Genomic DNA, 7,500 nt, shown 5'->3' on the forward strand with positions numbered 1-7,500 from the left:
TCTAATTCCGGAAATAGCTAGAATTGGGTGGTTTGCATCCCCATGAACCCCACCAACTTGATTCGTCACTTTCACCAGTTGCACCCGAAATCTAGCAAAATTGTCGAGATAATGAGCAAAAGCTCTATTGACTCTTCGAAATAATCCCGCTACTAGTAGAAGATACTTCTCAAACAATTCTGCGACCGATATGCGGGATCTCAAATAAATTCCCTGAATATTGACTAATTTCGTTTGGAATCTCAAAGAACTAGTCAGATTTGTATTAATTAGTCTGTCATCTATTCCCGGTTTACTAAAACGGAGTGATTTGGTGCTACGCCCACCCCCGCCAACCCCTTCGGTTAACAGATTTCTGAATGCATGCATGTCTGATTCGGGTTCGGATTTGGATCCACCAACGGTATCTTTTACTGGTTCATCATCGGTACCCGCAAAGTATCGGGATTTATTATCAATGGGAATTGATGTTTCATCTATTCCACCAGTACCTGGTTCACCGTGTGACGGCCCCTCTTTCCACCCGGTCCCTGTATCATTTGGAATATCTCCCCCAACAAAATCGGTTCCACTCCAATTCTCCCAAATCCCTTCAATTTTACGAAGGAAATTCAATTCCCCAATGGAAACCTTGCGGATACACCCAATTTGGAGTAGAGACGACGCATTTGCCTAGTCCGCAATGCGAGACTACGTCTCAAAATTCTCATCAATTTCTTCCGGATAGGTTTCCAGAAGGAGGGATCTTTCTTAATAGTTCCAAAAGGTACATCTGTTTGGAATCCCCAAGCTGTTAAATAGCTAGATGGAGATTTTCCTCGCCTCAATCTATTTTTTCTCCCCGATTCCCGAGTCTTGAGATACCTGGGATTCATATCATTTTCCAAAATGGTTGGGCGCCTCCTCCCGCGAGTACGCCAAGGCTTCAACCGGAAAGGATACAAAATCTTTATCTGAAGACCCTCCTTCAACCAACGACCGGGTAAACGAGTGTGTGAGAATCCCTCGCCGTCGTAGGTGCATTTGATGTGGGATTCTTTGCGCCACTCACTCCAATCCTCATCCCATTCGGGAGCTTGAAAAAATAAAATACGACCGAAATTCTTGAGTGTTATCAATACAGGCAGTTTCACATATTTCCGAAGAGTCGATTGCATAACCAATAATAAACCCCGGCCCCGTGTGGATGGAACTCACATCGAACCTAGCTGCTATAGCTGGGCGGTCGGATTTCGCTCGCTCCCCCTCTCTCGAGGATGAAAGAGATATTAGTTCCTGTTCGGGTTGGGTACTAGTTTCTCTCCTCGCGTCACCGGCCGATTCCTCAAAATCTACACCAGTTAATTCTCCGGCAGGAAATCGAAACGGAGTGGGTAGTTCCATTAATCTAAAGAAGAGAGGTGAATGTGCCTTATCTTGAAATACTTCCCAAACCAGTGTCTTACGTCTTCTGGAGCGCATAGAGCCTTTTATAGGTTCCGACGAAAATCAGAGCTTTTTGCAAAACGTTTGACCAGTCTGCGTGTTTTCAGCCGCGTCTTCCCGACGCTGATTGCTAAATTTTTTAACTTTCTGTTACGAATATCAGTTGACCCACCCGCGACATCGAACCTATTATCATATATTAAGTGAGTATTGCGGGCCAATTCCTCCGACAGTTCCTCAATCTCGAGGATCGAACGTATTTTTTGTTTTGAAGAGTCAAGTCTTTCCCCACCAATTAGAGGTACGTCTAGCAAGCGGATCCAATCGAAGGCACCACAATCATCTCTGAGATAGGTGAAGAATAAAGCTAACTCTGTCGGAGATGAAGAAAATTTGAAGACTTGATCCCAAGTTACGGGGGTGGAATCACCCTTCGAAACTGAATAGTTTGTTTCTCCCACAACATCTTCAATCACGGCATCATCCGGTGTTTCGAACATGAAAATAAATATTTGCAAAGCATTTTTAGGTAATGCTTCCCGGGGAAGAGGAATCTCATTGCTTCTCAACTCTTTATACCTGATAGACACCCAATCCCGAATCTTATTACCGGAATTCAATTCATTGGCATACTCGTTGTTGTCAACCGCTTGCGATGCCAATGAATCAGACAGTATCCAGAATGAATCCGAGTTTGGAATCCTAGCACGACATGAATTATTCAAAAATGGATCATAAATCTTAGGTAATTCACCTCCGTTATCAGCCAATCCGGTCCTTCTTTCCATCGCTTTCCAGAAGATAGGCTCGGTGTCTAGGAATCGAATTCGGTCCTTTAACTCATTATTCAAATCCTTGTTTTTCCTGAATTGGTTCAAAATCCAGTCTTCATGCAGATGATGAGCTGGAAGTGGCATATCCGAATCCTCTAACGAGGTTCCTAACTGGTCTCCAAAGATCGACAAACTGGGTAACGCCGTGAGAGCCAACCGCTGTTTTCCACTAGTCAAACATTTGCTGAAAAAGTGATTTGATACTTGCTTCTTCACTAAGCTATCGCCGCCGAATCGGCTATTCTCTATATATCGTAAAGGACGATTTGGTTTGTATGGGTCGAACAAGGACGTGGGCCACGACTTGAAAATCCATAGCATCGAATCTGACAACTCCCGGAGATTGTTATCGAGCAAGACAAGTTCGTCTTCAAAATTCTTGGTGAAGAGAGGTACTGGAGCCTTACCCAAATAAACCAGTACATTAATGAGAACAACAATACTAAAAGTTTTGTAAATGACGCGTTTCATCAGCAGGTAGAGTATGGGTGAATCATATTCTACGCGAACCAGAAGTAATCTGGACAAGTAGCTGAATGACATATGACCGAGTGACCAACCCACGAAACTACTAATCAGAAATGTTATGTTGTTGCTATATCGAAAAATAAATAGGTGAATTGGTCTCGCCAATACGGGACTTGGTAAAAGAATTGGATTTAAAATCTGGAAAATGAAAACTATCCAAGAATATATTACCGATTCGAAAGTCACTGAGTGAATTGGTCGGACGTAGAGTTCGATAATCCGGTAAATCCTTGGTTCGGAACCAGTAAAATAACATGTATGGTACTATTGGGACAGTTACAACATGTGGTTTCACTATCAATGCATATAGAGGTGAACAGAATATTGACAGAAATATTAGTAGCTATCCCATCATCAAACCACTCAAAGCGACGGTACCACTAAGATTCCCTCCCAAAAGAAAAGCTCTTATGGATAGTATTTGGGAGGGTCCAACGGGTAATGTTGTTAGTAATCCATAATATAGTCCGAATATTATAGGTGGACCTGCCACCTTCACCCGAGTAAGCAGCGAAACCTGCAGTAGATACAACGACATTTGAACGCTTTCTACGTTCATAATTATTTCCTTCCCATATTTTTCAGTTTTTTTTTTTTCCCGTAGAGTGCCGGCAACCTCTCCGTACCACTCCCGTAGCTAGCACAGCAACTCCTTCGGAAAGGAGTCGATGGATTTCTTAATCATGAGGAGACAGAATCCCATGATTAAGAATTTGGAGACGTCTCTATGCATTTCCCTCAATGGTCACTTCCCGTCACCCAATAATTCTATAATTTAGTGATTTGTTACCATCTGCTTCGACAGGTTACTCCAACCCAGACGCCCCGGATTATTATTACGCCGTAGGGGACGAGTAACAAGTTCAAGCACATCCCTCGCATTAGTGGATCCATGGATTTGGGCAAAGGTGAACTCGACAGACCATTTTGTATCAATACCTCTTGCTTCTAAAGGATTGGCATGAGCCATTCCAGTAATTGCTGAATCAGGTTTTAATTCATGCATACGCTGTATCTGGTTATAATTATCCGGTTTTTCCACGATCCGTGGCATGAGTGTACCCATCTCTTTGCAAGTATCTCGTGAGAAAGATGGCTCGGCAGCTTGATATCGTTTATCCATGTAGGGAATACCTGTTTCGTAGACAACCATTCCGCAGCGAATTGGGAATCTTGCTATAGAAATTTCTGATAGATTATCTCCCGTAAAAGATATAGATTTACCAGCTGCTATCTCAAGATAGTCTCTCAGACTCTTCCATATCTCATCCTCCCTCTCCTTCAAACCCTGAGGTTCCATATTAAAGGCGGAACAAATCTTTTCTATCCAAGCACGCGTCCCATCAGGACCAATAGGAAAAGGTGCTCCAATTAACTGGCATTTACGACGCCGCATCAGAGTCGTCGCTGTACGGCTCAGAGAGGGATTCACGCCGCAAACATACACTCCCTTGCCTAATGATGGAAGTTCAGTATATCTCTGGGAGGGTAACCACCCCGATACCTGAATGGATTGACGTTTCGATTCCGGATTCGGTTGAGAAGCTACAGTTGAAGTTAGAGATCCAAAAAGAACTGAAGCATGATTCTTTAATTTCCGTCCCTCCGGATTAGCCCCCCCCGCTTCCGTCGTCGCAGTGTCAACACCCCCAACTAAATCCTGTTTCTGTTCGTGTCTAGATATGTCAAATTCCGGACACCGATGCGTCGTGGCAGCTGATACAGTATCCTCTCCCTGAGTAAAAGCATAATCCGATCCATTGGCCCGCGCAACTACAATTGGTACTCCAAGTTCGTTTTCTAGCTTGGGTGCTATGCCTTCTAGGTCCGTCTTTGTTATTTCCGTGGTACATGTGCCAATCCAAATAATGACACTAGGGTTTCTATCTCGTTTTATTTGGATACAAATTCTCTCCAATTCCCCTTGATCATTTAATTGGGCCGAGACGTCCCCCTCTTCCGACTCTGCCATTGCATAACGAGGTTCCGCAAGGATCGTAACTCCAAGAGCGTTCTGTAAGAAATAACCACAAGTCTTTGTACCTACCACTGGGGAAAAGCTGTCTTCGATCTTTTGATATAACCAAGCCACACAACTAATGGGGCAAGAAGTGTGATAATTTCCGGTTTCACATTCAAAAGTGAGAGTTTCGGGAGTCTTCGTGAAAGGGTTTCCTCAGAAAGGGTACACATACAAGAAATTTGCAGTTTCGGTTTCGAATCATCGTAAAATCAAGCAGAATATCCTGTTGAGTTTGCTGGGCATTCCTCTGCCCCCCACCATCGGGATTCAGATAGAAATCGGAGAGCAGACTGAATAATTCTCTATCTGGAATTTCCCTTGGCACAACCCCTTCTGGTCGAGACAATATCTGATCCGCCACATTGGGATGGAAATCACAAACATAATTGAGATCTGATTGACATTCAGCCGTTTCAAACAATGTTTTCCCCTTCACCCTCGAGACCCGAATGTCCTCAATGAGAGGCAACACTTCCAGCACAGGCATCGGGCAGGCTTCTACATGTTTATCAATGAGATCTCTCCTAGATGTCCGATTCCCCACCAAACCTGCTAATCGCAATGGGTGGGTATGTGCCTTCTCCCTAACCGACGCAGCAATACGATTTGCTGCAAAAGGGGCATCGAATCCATTATCCGTGATAATAATGCAATAATCCGCATGATTCGATGGAGCGGCAAAACCTCCACGGACTACGTCCCCTAAAACGTCGAATAGAGTAGTATCATATTCATAAGAAGCATTCGATTCTTTCGATGATTTAACCGTTTCTCCCACTACGTATCCCCCACAACCAGCTCCCGCAGGTGGTCCCCCTGCTTCAACACGATCCACTCCGCCATAACCCTTATAAATGACATCCTCAGGCCACACATCTTCATAGTGGTAATCCTTCGATTGCAAAGTGTCTATAATGGTAGGTATCAAGAATCCCGTGGGGGTGAAAGTACTATCATGTTTCGGATCACATCCAATTTGCAATACCCGTTTTCCGCGTCTCGCCAAAGCTATTGATATATTACAACTTGTTGTTGACTTACCAATTCCACCCTTTCCATAAACTGCTACTTTCGTTTCGCAAAGCTCCGATTCATTTTCTTCATCCCGACTATCCCCCACTTCCCCCCCCCTCCCCCTCACGTTCTCTTTCCCCTTTTTCTTCATTTTTCACCCCTTATCCATACTTTCCCCCCGTAGACTCATTCATTCCATTTATGGATTCAAGTTTATGGATCCTCCACCCGCCTGCAATTATTGATATCGATACGGATCGTGGGGTTCCATGGGCGGGAGAGTATCTTCTTATTCATTCGGATTGATGATTGGTATTATTCTACTGCTAACTGCCTTCGTTTCTCTTGTCTCCTAAGAGTTTTTTCTTCTCCTTTCCAAGATATTCCTTATACCTCTATAAGTATCCTGTGACTATTCTACTATGTTTTCCGGAAAAGGAGAAATAGAAACTAGTGATTGGTGATCGATCGATATGCATCTTGGGGTTGGGGGGGGGGCGATCAATCACGACCAAGATCAACCATGACCGAGATCTTCCACACCAGCCCCCCCCCGATTCGTAGGCTCTATCCGAGAAGGCAAAAGGGATTGCTATCATTACTGCTTCTTCCTATAATGAGAGTTAGGGTGTACGCGAGTTTCATGAAGTCTCGAAGAAAGCTTTGGGTCTTCGAGTGGTTAACGTCTTGCAGATCAAGGGGCGGCTCAAGGAACAAGAGTCTCTGGAAGTATATGGGATTGAATCATCTGCCACTTTCCTCGGTAGCTCAGCGGTAGAGCGGTCGGCTGTTAACCGATTGGTCGTAGGTTCAAATCCCACCCGGGGAGATTCATCCATTTCCAGTAGGATAGAAGATAGTCTAGATGATGTACCTCCCTTCAATAGGGATAATACTTCACTTACGTCAGGGGAGGGGGAGGTACCTCCTCATAATATATATCGTAGAAACCGATAGTATCTTTGAAGATTTACATTATCCACATTCGAGATTCTCAGTAATGAGGTAGTTCTCCCACACCCGTATGCCGAATCGGGACTATAACCATATAGTCGATCAACCGATAGAGGATTCAATATCATGCCTATTTTAAGCTCTAATAATGGATAGAAGACTCCATACCCTCCCTTCTCTTGGCCAATCTAATGCTTCTAAGGATCCGAGTCTAGCGTCGCTTCTTCGAGAATCCCTACTCCAGAGTACTGAATGGTTGGGATAAGCAAATCAATCAATCTTTGTTTTGTCCTCGTCGGAGTCTAGATGTATCGAAGGCTTCTACTCGCTCGACTTGTTACTAGATTGTAAAACCGGAGATTCCACCCCCGGGAATTCTTCCCGATGGGGTTCCCCCCACAGGGGGGGATGTTCTGTCGGTGTGGATCCGTGACAATACCCCGTTCCGGAGTCCCAATCGGGACTATTCCCAACGGGGAATTCAACTCGAGGGGGAACCAATGAATTACTTGTAGAAGCTACTGCTGGAGACTACTAAATATCAGGCTTACTATACGAAAGAGTCAGGTCATATATCATTCCGTTTTGGCGAGAGAGTCATGCCTTTGCGAAGGATCAAGTCCCACAGCTTCAGCTCTGCGTCCGCGCCCGGAATCACAATCTTTGCTTGCCTACTTACCACTGAGAGGGAAGGGACGTTTAGGGATGATTTTGGGCGAGGAG

The sequence above is a fragment of the Dipteris shenzhenensis genome, unplaced genomic scaffold, assembly GCF_047967505.1.
Source record: "Dipteris shenzhenensis isolate YYH24624 ecotype China unplaced genomic scaffold, Dip_SZ_1.0 scaf0333, whole genome shotgun sequence".
Taxonomy (NCBI): domain Eukaryota; kingdom Viridiplantae; phylum Streptophyta; class Polypodiopsida; order Gleicheniales; family Dipteridaceae; genus Dipteris; species Dipteris shenzhenensis.